At 44.1% G+C, this 20,805-nt stretch overlaps 6 non-coding genes across 6 annotated transcripts; all 6 read left to right on the top strand.

The window, feature by feature from the left end:
• Positions 1 to 2,374: 2,374 nt before the first annotated feature.
• Positions 2,375 to 2,447, top strand: TRNAV-UAC (transfer RNA valine (anticodon UAC)). The gene has a single exon. It is a non-coding gene; the product is annotated as a tRNA-Val (tRNA).
• A 768-nt stretch (positions 2,448 to 3,215) lies between these two features.
• TRNAV-AAC (transfer RNA valine (anticodon AAC)) lies at positions 3,216 to 3,288 on the top strand. Its single transcript has one exon. It is a non-coding gene; the product is annotated as a tRNA-Val (tRNA).
• Positions 3,289 to 3,374: 86 nt separating this feature from the next.
• TRNAV-CAC (transfer RNA valine (anticodon CAC)) lies at positions 3,375 to 3,447 on the top strand. The gene has a single exon. It is a non-coding gene; the product is annotated as a tRNA-Val (tRNA).
• Positions 3,448 to 3,544: 97 nt separating this feature from the next.
• TRNAV-UAC (transfer RNA valine (anticodon UAC)) lies at positions 3,545 to 3,617 on the top strand. The gene has a single exon. It is a non-coding gene; the product is annotated as a tRNA-Val (tRNA).
• Positions 3,618 to 4,385: 768 nt separating this feature from the next.
• Positions 4,386 to 4,458, top strand: TRNAV-AAC (transfer RNA valine (anticodon AAC)). Its single transcript has one exon. It is a non-coding gene; the product is annotated as a tRNA-Val (tRNA).
• A 14,420-nt stretch (positions 4,459 to 18,878) lies between these two features.
• On the top strand, positions 18,879 to 18,951 carry TRNAV-CAC (transfer RNA valine (anticodon CAC)). The gene has a single exon. It is a non-coding gene; the product is annotated as a tRNA-Val (tRNA).
• Positions 18,952 to 20,805: the final 1,854 nt, after the last annotated feature.

Raw genomic sequence — 20,805 nt, 5'->3', positions numbered from 1 at the left:
AGTTAAATGTTAATTATTTTTAAATATTCAAAAAATTCCTGTGACGCACCTGAAGGGTTAATAAACTCCTTGAATGTGGTTTTAAGCACCTTAAGGGGTGCAGTTTTTAGAATGGTGTCACTTTTGGGTATTTTCTATCATATAGACCCCTCAAAGTGGCTTCAAATGTGATGTAGTCCGTAAAAATAAAATGGTGTTGCAAAAATGAGAGATCGCTGGTCAACTTTTAACCCTTATATCTTACTAACAAATAAAAATTTTGGTTCCAAAATTGTGCTGATGTAAAGTAAACATGTGGCAAATGTTACTTATTAAGTTTTTTGTGTGCCATATCTCTGTGGTTTAAGGGCATAAAAATTCAAAGTTGGAAAATTGCGGAATTTTCAAAATTTTCGCCAAATTTCCGTTTTTCTCACAAATAAACGCAAGATATATGAATGAAATTTTATGACTAACATGAAGTACAATATGTCACGAGAAAAGATTGTCAGAATCACCGGGATCCATGGAAGCGTTTCAGAGTTATTACCTCATAAAGGGACAGTGGTCAGAATTGTAAAAATGGGCCCGGTAGTTAACGTGCAAACCACCCTTGGTAGTGAAGGGGTTAAAGAAAAAGAAAAATATACCTAAACAGAGTATTGGGTATTTTAACAAATGATTAATAAGTTACAGTACAGTAGAGCTCATCCAAAAGAGTCTACCTTGTTGTGGTGGCGGCTTAAAATTCTTTTGGCCAGAACAAAAGCTGCTGGCTATATGTATGATCTGGGAAATGTTAATGTGTGATTGGTGAGGACGTGGTGCAGAAGTGGAGTTTTTCCAAGAGTGGGTAGTGGGACTCTTGAGGGGTGGAGGCAGGGCTGGGGTGGAGCCTGGACGGAGTCTCAAGGGGGTCCAAACATTTTTACAGTATGGGGCCCTGAAATTCCTAATGGCAGCCCTGCTGGGCAGAAACACAGCGTTTCTCTTGCAAACTAGCGCTTTTGACAATGAGTGCTTGATCTTTAATGCTTGCCATGACCACAGTAAACGCTCTTGTCTGGTTACTGTAGTGTAGTGATTGTCCTGTTTGCCATCCTCCTGAAAGTTCCCTGTTTTGATCCCGGGCAGAAACATGTGGCTTTTCTTTATTTTGATCACAAACGTATATTGTTGGCTTAATTAGCCTTAGTTAGCATATTCTATTGCTGGTTTAATGAGCATTACTTTTACCAATGTGATTATTTCTACCCGTTTTTGCTTTTGGCACGCATGTGTGTTTTTGACAGTGTCTAAGTGTTCCTAATTCAAGTAACACCTGATAGGATCAAGGTGCGAAAGCAGGCATCTAGGTGCTTTTTCTTTTTGGCTTTTGGACAAAGGCATGAGATTGTTTTGTGGAGCATGGTTTTGTTTCCCTGTTTGTTCTTTTTCTCCAATAGCCTGACAAATGAAAGGTTCCTGTGTTGCAAAATGCACTTTGTCCTGTCTTCAGACATAGAGGAAGACCTCTTGACTTTGGCTGGATGTTTTTTTCTTTTTCAAGTTCATTTCAGCATGTTTAAACATCTTTAGATTTGCATGGAGTTACTGAAGTGTAGTGGTTGTCACGTTCACCTCACACGCGAACGGTCCCCAGTTCGAACCTGGATAGAAGCATGACATTAGGTGTTGATATTAAAGCATTTGACGTTGAGTCTTTGTTCTCGACGGCTCGTCATGACCGCAGTAACTTTCCGCAGCCGGTTTCTGTAGTGTAGTGGTTATCACGTTCGCCTAACACGCGAAAGTTCCCCAGATCGAAACTGGGCAGAAACACGCTGTTACCCTTTGGTATCCAAGCTTTTGACTTTCAGCTCTTGATCTCGATTGCTTGTTGTCAACACAGTAAGCGCTTGCATCTGCTTTCTGTAGTGTAGCTGTTATCACGTTCGCCTCACACGCGAACGGTCCCCAGTTCGAAACTGGATGTAAGCATGACATTAGGCTTTGATATTAACGCTTTTGACGTTGAGTCTTTGTTCTCGATGGCTCGTCATGACCACAGTAACCTTCCGCAGCCGGTTTATGTAGTGTTGTGGTTATCACGTTCGCCTAACACGCGAAAGGTCCCCAGTTCGAAACTGGGCAGAAACACGCTGTTACCCTTTGGTATCCAAGCTTTTGAATTTCAGTTCTTGATCTCGATTGCTTGTTGTCACCACAGTAAGCGCTTGCATCCGGTTTCTGTAGTGTAGCGGTTATCACGTTGGCCTCACTCGCGAATAGTCCCCAGTTCGAAACTGGGCATAAACACATCTTTTTCTCTTGGAAAACGATATTTTTGACTTTCAGTGCTTGTTCTTTATTGCTTGCCATGACCACAGCATTTTTTGTTTGCTTGAATTGGTTGGTTTCTGTAGTGTAGCGGTTATCACGTTCGCTTTACACGCGAAAGGTCCTCAGTTCGAAACTGGGCAGAAACAGAGCGTTCCTCTTGCAAACTAGCGCTTTTGACAATGAGTGCTTGATCTTTAATGCTTGCCATGACCACAGTAAACGCTCTTGTCTGGTTACTGTAGTGTAGTGATTGTCCTGTTTGCCATACTCCTGAAAGTTCCCTGTTTTGATCCCGGGCAGAAACATGTGGCTTTTCTTTATTTTGATCACAAACGTATATTGTTGGCTTAATTAGCCTTAGTTAGCATATTCTATTGCTGGTTTAATGAGCATTACTTTTACCAATGTGATTATTTCTACCCGTTTTTGCTTTTGGCAAGCATGTGTGTTTTTGACAGTGTCTAAGTGTTCCTAATTCAAGTAACACCTGATAGGATCAAGGTGCGAAAGCAGGCATCTAGGTGCTTTTTCTTTTTGGCTTTTGGACAAAGGCATGAGAATGTTTTGTGGAGCATGGTTTTGTTTCCCTGTTTGTTCTTTTTCTCCAATAGCCTGACAAATGAAAGGTTCCTGTGTTGCAAAATGCACTTTGTCCTGTCTTCAGACATAGAGGAAGACCTCTTGACTTTGGCTGGCTGTTTTTTTCTTTTTCAAGTTCATTTCAGCATGTTTAAACATTTTTAGCTTTGCATGGAGTTTCTGAAGTGTAGTGGTTGTCACGTTCACCTCACACGCGAACGGTCCCCAGTTTGAAACTGGATAGAAGCATGACAATAGGTGTTGATATTAAAGCTTTTGACGTTGAGTCTTTGTTCTTGATGGCTCGTCATGACCACTGTAACCTTCCACAGATGGTTTCTGTAGTGTAGTGGTTATCACGTTCGCCTAACACGCGAAAGGTCCCCAGTTCGAAACTGGGCAGAAACATGCTGTTACCCTTTGGTATCCAAGCTTTTGACTTTCAGTTCTTGATCTCGATTGCTTGTTGTCACCACAGTAAGCGCTTGCATCTGGTTTCTGTAGTGTAGCGGTTAACACATTTGCCTCACACGCGAAAGGTCCCCAGTTCGAAACTGGGCAGAAACACAGCTTTTTCTCTTGGAAAACGATCTTTTTGACTTTCAGTGCTTGTTCTTTGTTGCTTGCCATGACCACAGCATTTTTTACGTGCTTGAATTGGTTGGTTTCTGTAGTGTAGCGGTAATCACGTTCGCTTTACACGCGAAAGGTCCTCAGTTCGAAACTGGGCAGAAACACAGCGTTCCTCTTGCAAACTAGCGGTTTTGACAATGAGTGCTTGATCTTTAATGCTTGCCATGACCACAGTAAACGCTCTTGTCTGGTTACTGTAGTGTAGTGATTGTCCTGTTTGCCATCCTCCTGAAAGTTCCCTGTTTTGATCCCGGGCAGAAACATGTGGCGTTTCTTTGCTTTGATCACAAACGTATATTGTTGGCTTAATTAGCCTTAGTTAGCATATTCTATTGCTGGTTTAATGAGCATTACTTTTACCAATGTGATTATTTCTACCCGTTTTTGCTTTTGGCAAGCATGTGTGTTTTTGACAGTGTCTAAGTGTTCCTAATTCAAGTAACACCTGATAGGATCAAGGTGCAAAAGCAGGCATGTAGGTGCTTTTTCTTTTTGGCTTTTGGACAAAGGCATGAGATTGTTTTGTGGAGCATGGTTTTGTTTCCCTGTTTGTTCTTTTTCTCCAATAGCCTGACAAATGAAAGGTTCCTGTGTTGCAAAATGCATTTTGTCCTGTCTTCAGACATAGAGGAAGACCTCTTGACTTTGGCTGGATGTTTTTTTCTTTTTCAAGTTCATTTCAGCATGTTTAAACATCTTTAGCTTTGCATGGAGTTACTGAAGTGTAGTGGTTGTCACGTTCACCTCACACGCGACCGGTCCCCAGTTCGAAACTGGATAGAAGCATGACATTAGGTGTTGATATTAAAGCTTTTGACGTTGAGTCTTTGTTCTCGATGGCTCGTCATGACCACAGTAACCTTCCACAGCCGGTTTCTGTAGTGTAGTGGTAATCACGTTCGCCTAACACGCGAAAGGTCCCCAGTTCGAAACTGGGCAGAAACACGCTGTTACCCTTTGGTATCCAAGCTTTTGACTTTCAGTTCTTGATCTCGATTGCTTGTTGACACCACAGTAAGCGGTTGCATCTGGTTGCTGTAGTGTAGCGGTTATCATGCTTTCCTCACACGCGAAAGTTCCCCAGTTTGAAACTGGGCAGAAAAACAGCTTTTTCTCTTGGAAAACGATCTTTTTGACTTTCAGTGCTTGTTCTTTATTGCTTGCCATGACCACAGCATTTTTTGCTTGTTTGAATCGGTTGGTTTCTGTAATGTAGCGGTTATCACGTTTGCTTTACATGCGAAAGGTCCTCAGTTCGAAACTGGGCAGAAACACAGCGTTCCTCTTGCAAACTAGTGCTTTTGACAATGAGTGCTTGATCTTTAATGCTTGCCATGACCACAGTAAATGCTCTTGTCTGGTTACTGTAGTGTAGTGATTGTCCTGTTTGCCATCCTCCTGAAAGTTCCCTGTTTTGATCCCGGGCATAAACATGTGGCTTTTCTTTATTTTGATCACAAACGTATATTGTTGGCTTAGGCCTCTTTCACACATCAGGTTTTCGGCGTCAGGCGCGATCCGGCGCTTTTGACTAAAACCGGATCCGGCGAAATGCAATGCCGGATCCGGATTCCCCCCCATTGACTTGCATTAGAGCCGGATCGAGCCGGATGGCAATGCGTTTTATCCGATTTTCGCCGGATCCGGCAATGTGACGCGATCCGGCGTCTGGAAAAAACGGCTACTGTAACGTTTTTTGTCTCTGGCGAAAAAGCCGGACACAATGAAAGCCTATGAGCGCCGCAATGCACCTGATCCGGCGACAGCCGGATCCGGCTTCTTTGGTCTGAGCATGCTCAGTAGCTCTGCCCACAGGACATATATAAAAGCAAGACAATGGGACCCTCAGCCACACCCAACATGCCACCCAAGCCAAGAACCAGGAGCAGGAGAAGGCAGCAGACATCTGCAGCAGCAGGATCATCAGCACCACCCCAAATGGAGCAGCATGCTGAACAACGGGAGGGGAGTCCAGCAGCAGATGAGAGACGGTAATTATCAAATCCCCTATTCCTCCAAACTAGGGCTATGGAATATCAAGATATTCATTGGCCCTTTGTTTCTCTTTATTCAACAGCCGCCCAATAGATGCAGCAGCAGAAACACCACCCACAGCCATGGAGTCTGGCCATGAGGAAGACAGCACAGCTTCTGGGAGCCCTCCCTCGCATCGTCAGCGTTTGACGGTAAGTTTTTATTTAAAAAATCCATCATCTCTGTAATATATGTGTATTCATTGCCTTTTATTTCAAAACAGGAATCACAAGATGAAGAGGAGCTCCCAGAAGAAGAAGGAAGGGGTGGACAGACACTTGGAGTGGACTCACAATTGGTAAGTTTTTTGCATCAAACGCAGAAACACAACATCACACTACACACAACACATAGAAAACAATGTTCTGCAGACCACACACAGCAAACAAATGCCTACATCCAAAGACATAACATTTTTTGTTTTTTTCTCTAGTCTTCCCAATCTGGTGCTCGGCCAAGAGGTCCTCGCAGTGCCTCCCAGGGTCGTCGGCGACAGCAACGCGGCGGTCACCAGCGTGTAAGTATAAATATTTTTGCTTTGTTTTTTTTGCACTTTTTATTTCATTTCTTTTGTGGAGGCTAATTATGTTATTTTTGTCTTTTTCTTTAACAGCCTTCACAGCGTGCTCCCGACTCTGACGGTGAGTATGGAGGGATTGATGTGGACCACCTCATCGATCTCGTCAGAGAAAGGGAGCCGCTCTGGAATATGGCTGACCGCCGCCACGCTGACCTGATCGTTACCCAACGACTCTGGGAGGAAATCTGTTCGCTCCTTGTGGACCGCTGGGAGGACCTCGAAGCTCGGGCCCAGATTAAAGAGCGTAAGTATATACAGTACCGGTTGCTTGATTTAAACCAGTGTTTCCCGAACTCCAGTCCTCGTGGTCCCCACGGATCATGTGTTCAGGATTTCTATTTACTTTGGAAATCCTGAAAACATGACCCCTGGGGACCATGAGGACTGGAGTTTGGGAAACACTGATGTTGTATACTAACCACTTTGTCCTTTCTCGTTTCAGGGGAGAGAATTGTGAAGCGGTGGCGGTCTGTGAGGGATCGTTTCAAGAAGGAGTTCAATAAAGAGATGCGGGCCCCGAGTGGATCTGGAGGATGCAGGAGCAAGTACAAGTACGCACGAGCCCTGTCGTTCCTCCGGGAGACAATGCTCACCAGAAGGTAAATATTACACACCACATGTGACAAAAAAATGTTTAGATGTAACCTTTTTTTTTCAGCCAGGGCCATACCATGTCACTATTTTAATTGTTTTTTTTTCTCTTTATTCCACAGCACGGTGAGCAGCACTCGGGAACCTGCACGATTGGACCCTTCTGAGGCGATCCCTGAGGAGACCAGCACCGAGGGACACTTCGACCGCCCCGGTACATCTGCACCTTCCCAGCCTTCCCACACATTCGACCCATCTGTCCCATCCACCAGCACAGGAGCATCGTGGCCGCCTACATTACATGAAGCTGCTGGTGAGGAGATCGCTTTCCCTTTACCCCACCCTTCTGCCCCTGCCACCTCTAGTACACCTGCGGGTACTGGGTGGCAGCGGCAGAGGGGTCAGGAAAAGACTTATGCGCCAGAGTTCTTGCATCTGAATGCATCTTTCCAGAACTGTCTAAAAGTCTTGTCAGAGCAAATCTCCGCAGGCTTTCAGCAGATCAACTACAGCATTCTGGAGGTGAAGACACTTCTGCAAACCATGCATTCAGAAGCAAGATCTTCGCCAAACCACACCTTTTTCAGGTCTGTTGTGGAGCGCATGGAAACGCTCTCTCCTGCCCAGCAGATGCATGTAATGCATTCATGCCACGCTGCTCTCCAGCAAGTTACCTCCCAACCTCCTTCTCCCACCACAGTAGTTCCTCCACCTGCACCCCCTCCAGCCACTTTTCATCCTCCCCCTCCTATTACATCTACACCCCCTCCAGCCACTTTCCATCCTCCCCCTCCTATTACATCTACACCCCCTCCAGCCACTTTCCATCCTCCCCCTCCTATTACATACCATCCACCTCCCCAGCACCAGCAACCTCCCCAGCACCAGCAACCTCCCCAGTACCAGCAACCTCCCCAGCACCAGCAACCTCCCCAGTACCAGCAACCTCCCCAGTACCAGCAACCTCCCCAGTACCTGCAAACTCCCCAGTACCAGCAACCTCCCCAGTACCAGACATCTCCCCACTTCCAGCAACCTGCCCCGTACCAGACATCTCCCCACTTCCAGCAACCTGCCCCGTACCAGACATCTCCCCACTTCCAGCAACCTGCCCCGTACCAAACTCCTTCCCCATACAACTTGCCATCAACATCATCTGCTCCTACAGTCCCTGCCCAACCCTCCACTCCACCACCCACCACCTCTTCTGCTTCCCACATGTCCACCCATTCTGTAGTTTTTTCCACACCTTCACCTCTAACTGTTCCTTCCCCACCACAATCCCAGTCCTCTCTCCACACTCCCAGTGTCGAAGTGTCCCGCAGCCCCTCCAGCAGTATTTCCACCACACACTGCACAGATTTATAATGTGTGTATTTAAATAAAAATGACCAGTTTTATGGTTTCAAAGCTTTATTAAACAAGTTTATTAAAATTTTAAAAAAGTTTACTAAAAAAAACATTTTTCAATAAAAGTTAAATTATTTTACACTGGTTGTCTGTCATTTCTTTCTGCGGCGAAAAAGGTTAAATACAGGGTATTTAAAAGGTGAAATGGTATTCAAAACTAGGTATATAACTGTGGGTAAATTTTAGCTTTTTGCCACAGTTGTGTTCCTGGTTGTGTTTGAAGCAAAGTATTTCACCTAAAAAGTTGTGTTTATTGTTGGTGATTTCCTAACAATGTACACAACTTTTGTTAAAAGGTGAAATACTTTGCATAAAACACAACCAGGTACACACCTGTGGCCTAAAGCTAAAAATAGAGACCATGACAAGATAGCCAACTTTGGTTGGCAAAGGTATATACTGTTGGTACAGAAGGTACACAAGTTTGGTTAGGGCACAAATCTTTCACACTCTGTCATCCTGCCAGTGTACTCTGCCTTGAGGTGACATAAAGTATTGTGCAAAATTGTCCCTCATCACTGAAACCGTCACAGAACTTCTAGTGGTAATGTCATGGTAATCTTGCAAGGTGGTTTCTTCAGAGGTGTCCTCAATGGAAATGGGTTCCTTGCAGATAACAAAATTGTGGAGTACCACGCACGCTTTGATCACCTCGTCCACAGTTTCTGTCTTGAGGTTGATCGCAGTCAATAGGACCCGCCATTTGGCTGTCAGAATACCAAAGGTACATTCAACCATTCTTCTTGCTCTTGTGAGGCGGTAATTAAAAATGTGTTTTGGTATTGTCAATCCTCTGCTAGAGTACGGTTTCAAAAGGTGTTCTGACAGCTGGAAGGCTTCATCCCCTACACAGACAAATGGCATAGGTGGACCAGATGTTTGCGGCAGCGGTAGGTGGTGGGAACTGGAAGGTGTTTCCATACAGTTTATGCCCCATGGCAGACAGTTTGAAAACTTGAGAGTCATTGGAGCGGCCATAGGCCCCAATATCAACCGCAATAAATTTGTATTCCGCGTCAGCGATGGCCATGAGGACAATTGAAAAATATTTCTTGTAATTGAAATATTCCGATCCCGATCCAGCTGGCTTTACAATGCGGAAATGTTTCCCGTCCACAGCGCCCAAGCAGTTGGGAAACTGACATATCTGTTGAAACTTGTCAGCAATTTCAATCCACCTCTCTGTTGTGGGCTCTGGTAAAAACTCTTCAGCTAAGGAGTCCCACAGTGCACGGCATGTGTACTTCACAATTCCAGATATGGTGGAAATCCCGAGTCTGTACTGGAAATGCAGTGACGAAAGGGATTCTCCAGTTGCAAGAAATCTGTGGGGAATTAAAAAACAATAAATTAGTTTTAAATCACAGCATTACATACCAAAACTGAGCTATAACACTTGGAGATACAAACTACCACCAACAAGATTGCAGTGAAAGTGTGCTCTGATGCGATCACATCCAATAAATGTGGCTTACCTTAAAGTCACCATCAGACGCTCTGCGGGTGAAACAGAGAAGCGGCAATAGGTGTTCGCTTTTCTTATGAGGTGTGCAATGCGCTCCACCAAGTAATCAAAATTCTCCATTTTCATCCTAACATATCCAAAAAATTTATCCGGGTTTCGTCGAAGGTCCATGCAGAGTGTAGAATAGACCCCACGCGTCATTCTCTTGGCTGTGATGGGGTGGATCCACAAACGTCGTCTACGATGCCTGATGCGCTGCTGTCTCGCTCTCTCCTTCTCCAGAACAATCACCCTCAAACGATTCGCCTCCGCTATAAAAACCGCCAAATTCTTCAAAATATTTCCAATGACAACATCCATCTTCGCCAGTAACTTGCTCTTCTCTCCAACCTGCACTTTCTCTTCGACAACCTGTCAAAGAAGGGCTGTAGGAACACTCTATATATAGTTTTCCAGTAGCCAATCCCGTTCGGAAGGCCACAAGGGTCAATTTTAAAAACCGGATCCGGCGTAATCCGTCGAAAAACGGATAGAAAAACGGATGAACCAAATGAGACGGATCCGGTTTTGTCTGTCAAGAAAAAGACGGATCCGGCAGAAAACCAGATACGTCACATCCGGTTTTACTAAACATTTGCTGGATCCGGCGTTCCGGCACGACGCCGCATCGCGCCTGACGCCGAAAACCTGATGTGTGAAAGTAGCCTTAATTAGCCTTAGTTAGCATATTCTATTGCTGGTTTAATGAGCATTACTTTTACCAATGTGATTATTTCTACCCGTTTTTGCTTTTGGCAAGCATGTGTGTTTTTGACAGTGTCTAAGTGTTCCTAATTCAAGTAACACCTGATAGGATCAAGGTGCGAAAGCAGGCATCTAGGTGCTTTTTCTTTTTGGCTTTTGGACAAAGGCATGAGAATGTTTTGTGGAGCATGGTTTTGTTTCCCTGTTTGTTCTTTTTCTCCAATAGCCTGACAAATGAAAGGTTCCTGTGTTGCAAAATGCACTTTGTCCTGTCTTCAGACATAGAGGAAGACCTCTTGACTTTGGCTGGCTGTTTTTTTCTTTTTCAAGTTCATTTCAGCATGTTTAACCCCTTCATGACCCAGCCTATTTTGACCTTAATGACCTGGCCATTTTTTGCAATTCTGACCAATGTCCCTTTATGAGGTAATAACTCAGGAACGCTTCAACGCATCCTAGCGATTCCGAGATTGTTTTTTCGTGACATATTGGGCTTCATGATAGTGGTATATTTAGGTCAATAATTTTTGCGTTTATTTGTGAAAAAAATGGAAATTTGGCAAAAATTTTGAAAATTTTGCAATTTTCAAATTTTGAATTTTTATTCTGTTAAACCAGAGAGTTATGTGTCACAAAATAGTTAATAAATAACATTTCCCACATGTCTACTTTACATCAGCACAATTTTGGAAACAACATTTTTTTTCGTTAGGAAGTTATAAGGGTTAAAAGTTGACCAGCAATTTCTCATTTTTACAACAAAATTTACAAAACCATTTTTTTTAGGGACCACCTCACATTTGAAGTCACTTTGAGGGTTCTATATGGCAGAAAATACCCAGAAGTGTCACCATTCTAAAAACTGCACCCCTCAAGCTACTCAAAACTATATTCAAGAAGATTATTAACCCTTCAGGTGCTTCACAGGAACTAAAGCAACATGGAATGAAAAAATGGACATTTTAATTTTTCCAACCAAAATTTTATTTTAGCATCAGTTTTTTCATTTTCACATGGGTAACAGGATAAAATGTATCCTAAAATTTGTTGGGCAATTTCTCCTGAGTACACTGATACCTCATATGTGGTCATAAACCACTGTTTGGGCGCACGGCAGGGCTCAGAAGGCAAGGAGCGCCATTTTACTTTATGAATGTAAAATATGCTTGAATGTTTAGTGGTTGCCATGTCTTGTTTTAAGAGTACCTGTGTGCCTAAACATTGGAGCTCCCCCACAAGTGAGCCCATTTTGGAAACTAGACCCTCCAAAGAACTTATCTAGATGCATAGTATGCACTTTGAACCCCCAGATGCTTCACAAATTGATCTGTAAAAAAAAAAAGTACTTTTTTTTTCACAAAAATTTTATTTGGCCTCAGTTTTTTCATTTTCACATGGGCAACAGGATAAAATGGATCCTAAAATTTGTTGGGCAATTTCTTCTGAGTACATCAATATCTCATATGTGGTCATAAACCACTGTTTGGGCGCACCGCAAGGCCAGGAAGGGAAGGAGCGCCATGTGACTTTTTGATTGGAAAATTAGCTCCAATCGTTAGCGGACACCATGTCGCATTTGGAGAGCCCCTGTGTGCCTAAACATTGGAGCTCCCCCACAAGTGACCCCATTTTGGAAACTAGACCCCCGAAGGAACTTATCTAGATGTGTGGTGAGCACTTTGAACCCCCAAGTGCTTCACAGAAGTTTATAACGCAGAGCAGTGAAAATAAAAAAATATTTTTTTTTCCTCAAAAATGATTTTTTAGCCCGCTATTTTTTATTTTCCCAAGGGTAACAGGATAAATTGGACCCCAAAAGTTGTTGTCCAGTTTGTCCTGAGTACACTGGTACCCCATATGTGGGGGAAAACCACTGTTTGAGCGCACGGCATGACTCAGAAGGGAAGGAGCGTCATTTGACTTTTTGAATGGAAAATTAGCTCCAATCGTTAGCGGACACCATGTTGTGTTTGCAGAGCCCCTGTGTGCGTAAACTTTGGAGCTCCCCCACAAATGACCCCATTTTGGAAACTAGACCCTCTAAGGAACTTATCTAGATGCATAGTGAGCACTTTGAACCCCCAGGTGCTACACAGAAGTTTATAACGCAGAGCCGTTAAAATAAAAATATTTTTTTCCCTCAAAAAATAAATTTTTAGCCTGCTATTTTTTATTTTCACAAAGGTAACAGGATAAATTGGACCCCAAAAGTTGTTGTCCAGGTTGTCCTGAGTACGCTGGTACCACATATATGGGGGGGACCACTGTTTGGGCACACGTTGGGGCTCAGAAGGGAAGTAGTGACTAGAGTTGAGCGATACCGTCCGATACTTCAAAGTATCGTATCGGATGGTATCAGCCGATCTTTAAAAAAAGTATCGGTATCGCCGATTCCGATACCGGAAGTCCCATTCAAGTCTATGGGACTTCCGGTATCGGAATAAGAAAAACCCTTTCCTGCCCTTGTACAGCCTCTCTGGGGTCTGTATGGGCCTTTCGGGGGGCTGTGCCGGCCTGCCAGGGGGTCTGTGCAGGCTCCCGTGGTCTGTGCCGGCCTGCCGGTGGTCTGTGCCGGCCTGCCGGGGGGCTGTGCCGGCCTGCCGGGGGGCTGTGCAGGCTCCGGGGGGCTGTGCCGGCCTGCCGGGGGGCTGTGCCGGCCTGCCGGGGGGCTGTGCAGGCTCCGGGGGTCTGTGCAGGCATCGTCCGATGGGACTACAAGTCCCATCGGGTGATGCCTGCTACCATGACAGTGATTGACACATTAGCCAATGATGGGACAGTAGTAGTCCCATCATCCGGCTAATGTGTTAAATGTTAAAAAAAAAAAAAAAATACTACATACATACTACATGCATGCTACATACATACTACATGCTACATACATACTACATATATACTACATACATGCTACATACATACTGCATGATACATACATACTACATACATACTACATACATACTACATGCATGCTACATACATACTACATATATACTACATGCATGCTACATACATACTACATGCTACATACATACTACATATATACTACATACATACTACATACATGCTACATACATACTGCATGCTACATGCATACTACATACATACTACATACATACTACATGCATGCTACATACATACTACATGCATGCTACATACATACTACATGCATGCTACATGCATGCTACATACATACTACATGCTACATACATACCACATACATACTACATACATACTACATGCTACATATATACTACATGCATGCTACATACATACTACATGCTACATACATACCACATACATACTACATACATACTACATACATACTACATGCTACATACATACTACATATATACTACATGCATGCTACATACATACTACATGCTACATACATACCACATACATACTACATACATACTACATACATACTACATGCTACATACATACTACATATATGCTACATACATACTACATGCTACATACATACCACATACATACTACATACATGCTACATATATACTACATGCATGCTACATACATACTACATATATACTACATGCATGCTACATACATACTACATGCTACATGCATGCTACATACATACTACATACATACTACATGCTACATACATACCACATATATACTACATACATACAATACATTCATACAATACATACATAGACATACAGTACATATAACATAGAGTAACATACTTACCAATACTTGTCACAATGTTCCCCGAAGCCATTGTCTTTTCCGGAATAAATATTAACATAACAAGCCACAAAAATACTCACCCACGATCCGAAGCAGTCCACGAGTGTGTCCCACGACGATCTTGGGTAGAGAACTGCAGCATCAGCTGTTGCTGCCGTTCTCTACGGGCTGCAGGAATCCAATGACGGAAGGTAGGTATCCTTCCGCACTGTATTCCTCCGCCACTTAAAAAAAAAAAAAGTCCCTAGTCTCACTTTATGCCATTGCTGTGTGGGAAATTCCCACGCAGCAATGGCATAAAGTGAGACTAGGGACTTTTTTTTTTTTAAGTGGCGGAGGAATACAGTGCGGAAGGATACCTACCTTCCGTCATTGGATTCCTGCAGCCCGTAGAGAACGGCAGCATCATCTGATGCTGCAGTTCTCTACCCAAGATCGTCGTGGGACACACTCGTGGACTGCTTCGGATCGTGGGTGAGTATTTTTGTGGTTTGTTATGTTAATATTTATTCCGGAAAAGACAATGGCTTCGGGGAACAATGTGACAAGTATTGGTAAGTATGTTACTCTATGTTATATGTACTGTATGTCTATGTATGTATTGTATGAATGTATTGTATGTATGTAGTATATATGTGGTATGTATGTAGCATGTAGTATGTATGTAGTATGTATGTAGCATGCATGTAGCATGTAGTATGTATGTAGCATGCATGTAGTATATATGTAGTATGTATGTAGCATGCATGTAGTATATATGTAGCATGTATGTAGTATGTATGTGGTATGTATGTAGCATGTAGTATGTATGTAGCATGTATGTAGTATATATGTAGTATGTATGTAGTATGTATGTGGTATGTATGTAGCATGTAGTATGTATGTAGCATGCATGTAGTATATATGTAGTATGTAGTATGTATGTAGTATGTATGTGGTATGTATGTAGCATGTAGTATGTATGTAGCATGCATGTAGTATATATGTAGTATGTAGTATGTATGTAGTATGTATGTGGTATGTATGTAGCATGTAGTATGTATGTAGCATGCATGTAGCATGCATGTAGTATGTATGTAGCATGCATGTAGTATGTATGTAGCATGCATGTAGTATGTATGTAGTATGTATGTAGTATGTATGTAGCATGCAGTATGTATGTAGCATGTATGTAGTATGTATGTAGTATATATGTAGTATGTATGTAGCATGTAGTATGTATGTAGCATGCATGTAGTATATATGTAGTATGTATGTAGCATGCATGTAGTATGTATGTAGTATGTATGTAGTATGTATGTAGCATGCAGTATGTATGTAGCATGTATGTAGTATATATGTAGTATGTATGTTGCATGCATGTAGTATGTATGTAGCATGTAGTATGTATGTAGTATGTATGTAGTATGTATGTAGCATGTATGTAGTATGTATGTAGTATATATGTAGTATGTATGTAGCATGTAGTATGTATGTAGCATGCATGTAGTATGTATGTAGTATTTTTTTTTTATTTATTTATTTATTTTTTTTTTAACATTTAACACATTAGCCGGATGATGGGACTACTACTGTCCCATCATTGGCTAATGTGTCAATCACTGTCATGGTAGCAGGCATCGCCCGATGGGACTTGTAGTCCCATCGGACGATGCTTGCACAGACCCCCGGACATCAGCACAGCCCCCCGGCAGGCCGGCACAGCCCCCCGGCAGGCCGGTACAGACCCCCACAGGGTGCACAGACCACCGGCAGGCCGGCACAGCCCCCCGGCAGGCCGGTACAGACCCCGGGCAGTCCACACAGCCCCCCGGCAGGCCGGCACAGCCCCCCGGCAGGCCGGCAGAGACCCCCGGAAGGCCCGAAATGACGGCGCATCATGATGCGCACACACCGCGCATCATGATGACGTCAGGCCGTCAATCAACTGAACTTCCGATTCCGATGCCGAATTCCGATATTGAAAAAATATCGGAAGTCGGTATCGGAATTCCGATACAGCAAGTATCGGCCGATACCCGATACTTGCGGTATCGGAATGCTCAACACTAGTAGTGACGTTTTGAAATGCCGACTTGATGGAATGGTCTGTGGGCGTCATGTTATGTTTGCAGAGCCCCTGATGTACCTAAACAGTGGAAACCCCCCACAAATGACCCCATTTTGGAAACTAGATCACCCAAGAAACTAATATAGATGTGTGGTGAGCACGTTGAACCCCCAAGTGCTTCACAGAAGTTTATAACGCAGAGCCGTGAAAATAAAAAAATATTTTTTTTTCCTCAAAAAATTATTTTTAGTCCACTATTTTTTATTTTCACAAGGGTAACAGGATAAATTGGACCCCAAAAGTTGTTGTCCAGTGTGTCCTGAGTACGCTGGTACCCCATAAGTGGGGGGGGGACCACTGTTTGGGCACACGTTGGGGCTCGGAAGGGAAGTAGTGATGCTTTGAAATGAAGACTTGATGGAATGGTCTGTGGGCGTCATGCTACATTTGCAGAGCCCCTGATGTACCTAAACAGTGGAAACCCCCCACAAGTGACCCCATTTTGGAAACTATATCACCTAAGGAACTAATCTAGATGTGAGGTCAGCACTTTGAACCCACAAGTGCTTCACAGAAGTTTATAACGCAGAGCTGTGAAAATAAAAAAATATTTTTTTTTCCTCAAAAAGTGATTTTTAGCCCACTATTTTTTATTTTCACAAGGGTAACAGGATAAATTGGACCCCAAAAGTTGTTGTCCAGGTTGTCCTGAGTATGCTGGTACCCCATATATGGGGGGGACCACTGTTTGGGCACACGTTGGGGCTCGGAAGGGAAGTAGTGACGCTTTGAAATGCCGACTTGATGGAATGGTCTGTGGGCGTCATGTTACGTTTGCAGAGCCCCTGATGTACCTAAACAGTGGAAACCCCCCACAAGTGACCCCATTTTGGAAACTAGACCCCCCAAGGAACTTATCTAGATGTGTGGTGAGCACGTTGAATCCCCAAGTGCTTCACAGAAGTTTATAACGCAGAGCTGTGAAAATAAAAAAATATTTTTTTTCCTCAAAAAGTGATTTTTAGCCCACTATTTTTTATTTTCCCAAGGGTAACAGGAGAAATTAGACCCCTAAAGTTGTTGTGCAATTTTTCCTGAGTACCCCGATACCCCATAAGTGGGGGTACACCACTGTTTGGGCACACGTCGGGGCTCGAAATGGAGGGAGCACCGTTTGACTTTTTGAACGCAAAATTGGCTGTAATAAATGGTGGCTCCATGTCGCGTTTGGAGAGCCCCTGATGTGCCTAAACAGTGGAAACCCCTCAATTCTATCTCCAACACTAACGCCAACACACCCCTAACCCTAATCCCAACCCTAATCATAACCCTAACCACAACCCTAATCCCAACACACCCCTAACGAAATCCCAACTCTAACTCTAACCACAAGCCTAACCGTAATCCCAACCCCAACCCTAATCCCAATTCCAACCCTAACCCTAAATTCAACCCTAACCCTAAATTCAACCCTAACCCTTAGTCCAACCCTAACCCTTAGTCCAACCCTAACCCTTAGTCCAACCCTAACCCTTAGTCCAACCCTAACCCCTAGTCCAACCCTAACCCCTAGTCCAACCCTAACCCCTAGTCCAACCCTAACCCTTAGTCCAACCCTAACCCTAACCCTAACCCTAACCCTAGCCCTAACCCTAGCCCTAACCCTAGCCCTGGACCTAACCCTAATGGAAAAAAAAATATATATATTTTATTATTTGTCCCTACCTATGGGGGTGATAAAGGGGGCGGTGATTTACTTTTTATTTATTTTGATCACTATGAAAGTTTATCATAGTGATCAAAATAAATGAATCTGCAGCGTTGCAGATTCGATTCGGCGCACTGCGCATGCGCCCGCCATCTTGCAAGATGGCGGCGCCCATGACGCTGGACGGCAGGACACCGGGACGGATAGCGGGAGATCGGAGGCACAAAGGAGGGTGAGGGGGTGATCGGAGGGTGAGAGGGGATGATCGGAGGGCAGGGGGGGCGGAGAGAAGGCGGGGGGGCAGATCATGACGGCGGGTGCCGATCGGTGCCGTCAGAAGGTGGCGGCAGCCGATCGGTGCCGTCAGTCGGTGTGGGGGGGGGTCGGGTCTCGGTGTCCAGCCATGTCCGATGCTATTTCAGCATCGGCCATGGCTGGATTGTAATATTTCACCAATTTTCATTGGTGAAATATTACAATCGCTCTGATTGGCAGTTTCACTTTTAACAGCCAATCAGAGCGATCGTAGGCACGTGGGGGCTAAGCCACACCCCCAGGTGTTAACTCTGAAGGGTCCTTTGTGTGCGGGTCGGGTGACCTTTCAGTGACCCCGGTCACTCGACCCGCAGGGGGGCTATTTATAGCATGACGCCTACGTAGGCGTCATAGGTTGTTTGGGCACTGCTTTTCATGACGCCTACGTAGGCATCATAGGTCGTGAAGGGGTTAAACATCTTTAGCTTTGCATGGAGTTTCTGAAGTGTAGTGGTTGTCATGTTCACCTCACACGTGAACGGTCCCTAGTTCGAAACTGGATGGAAGCATGACATTAGGCGTTGATATTAAAGCTTTTGACGTTGAGTCTTTGTTCTCGATGGCTCGTCATGACTACAGTAACCTTCCGCAGCCGGTTTCTGTAGTGTAGTGGTTATCACGTTCGCCTAACTCGCGAAAGGTCCTCAGTTCGAAACTGGGCAGAAACACGCTGTTACCCTTTGGTATCCAAGCTTTTGACTTTCAGTTCTTGATCTCGATTGCTTGTTGTCACCACAGTAAGCGCTTGCATCTGGTTTCTGTAGTGTAGCGGTTATCACGTTCGCCTCACATGCGAAAGGTCCCCAGTTCGAAACTGGGCAGAAACACAGCTTTTTCTCTTGGAAAACGATCTTTTTGACTTTCAGTGCTTGTTCTTTATTGCTTGCCATGACCACAGCATTTTTTGTTTGTTTGAATCGGTTGGTTTCTGTAGTGTAGTGGTTTTCACGTTCGCTTTACACGTGAAAGGGCCTCAGTTTGAAACTGGGCAGAAACACAGCGTACCTCTTGCAAACTAGCGCTTTTGACAATGAGTGCTTGATCTTTAATGCTTGCCATGACCACAGTAAACGCTCTTGTCTGGTTACTGTAGTGTAGTGATTGTCCTGTTTGCCATCCTCCTGAAAGTTCCCTGTTTTGATCCCGGGCAGAAACATGTGGCTTTTCTTTATTTTGATCACAAACGTATATTGTTGGCTTAATTAGCCTTAGTTAGCATATTCTATTGCTGGTTTAATGAGCATTACTTTTACCAATGTGATTATTTCTACCCGTTTTTGCTTTTGGCAAGCATGTGTGTTTTTGACAGTGTCTAAGGCTGGTTTCACATTTGCGTTTTTTTTCGCCGTAATTTAGCGCTAAATAGTGCATGCGTTTTTTTTTCCTATGCTTTGCATGGGATGCGCTTATGTGCGCTTACACAGGCGTTTGTACGCGTTTTACCGCGCATGCGTTTTTTTGTGGTATGCGCTCGGGCGCACAAAATGCAACTTGTTGCATTTTTTGTGCGTCCGATTTGCCTCAAAAAAACGCATGCGCGCAATGCGTTTTTTTACAGCAAGACACCCATTATAAGTCTATGGTGAGCATATGTGCGCATTGGCATGCTTATATATGCGTTTTTTTGCACATGCGTTTTTTTTTTTACCATTAGTTTAGACAATGGAATTTAGGGGTTTGGGTAAAGTTAGGGTTAGTTAAGGGGGATTAGGGTTAGGGTTAGGGTCAGGGTTAGGGTTAGGGTCAGGGTTAGGGTTAAGTATGGTTTGGTTAAGGGTTAGGGTCAGGGTTAGGGTTAGGGTTAGGGTCAGGGTTAGGGTTAAGTATGGTTTGGTTAAGGGTTAGGGTCAGGGTTAGGGTTAGGGTTAGGGTTAGGGTCAGGGTTAGGGTCAGGGTTAGGGTTAAGTATGGTTTGGTTAAGGGTTAGGGTTAGGGTTAGGGTTAGGGTCAGGGTTAGGGTCAGGGTTAGGGTTAAGTATGGTTTGGTTAAGGGTTAGGGTCAGGGTTAGGGTTAGGGTTAGGGTCAGGGTTAGGGTTAGGGTTAGGGTCAGGGTTAGGGTGAGGGTTAGGGTCAGGGTTAGGGTCAGGGTTAGGGTTAAGTATGGTTTGGTTAAGGGTTAGGGTCAGTGTTAGGTTCAGGGTTAGGGTTAAGTATGGTTTGGTTAAGGGTTAGGGTCAGGGTTAGGGTTAGGGTTAGGGTTAGGGTCAGGGTTAGGGTTAGGGTTAAGGTTAGTTGGGGTTTGGGTTAGGGTTAAGTATGTTTTGGTTAAGGGTTAGGGTCAGGGTTAGGGTTAAGTATGGTTTGGTTAAGGGTTAGGGTTAGGGTTAGGGTCAGGGTTAGGGTTAAGTATGGTTTGGTTAAGGGTTAGGGTCAGGGTTAGGGTTAGGGTTAGGGTCAGGGTTAGGGTCAGGGTTAGGGTTAAGTATGGTTTGGTTAAGGGTTAGGGTCAGGGTTAGGGTTAGGGTTAGGGTTAGGGTTAGGGTCAGGGTTAGGGTTAGGGTTAGGGTCAGGGTTAGGGTTAGGGTTAGGGTTAGGGTCAGGGTTAGGGTCAGGGTTAGGGTTAAGTATGGTTTGGTTAAGGGTTAGGGTCAGGGTTAGGGTCAGGGTTAGGGTTAAGTATGGTTTGGTTAAGGGTTAGGGTCAGGGTTAGGGTTAGGGTTAGGGTCAGGGTTAGGGTTAG

This window comes from Dendrobates tinctorius, unplaced genomic scaffold (assembly GCF_039654945.1).
Source record: "Dendrobates tinctorius isolate UK_male_01 unplaced genomic scaffold, ASM3965494v1 ptg000332l, whole genome shotgun sequence".
Classification (NCBI taxonomy): domain Eukaryota; kingdom Metazoa; phylum Chordata; class Amphibia; order Anura; family Dendrobatidae; genus Dendrobates; species Dendrobates tinctorius.
This window is presented reverse-complemented; position numbering and strand designations above follow the sequence as displayed.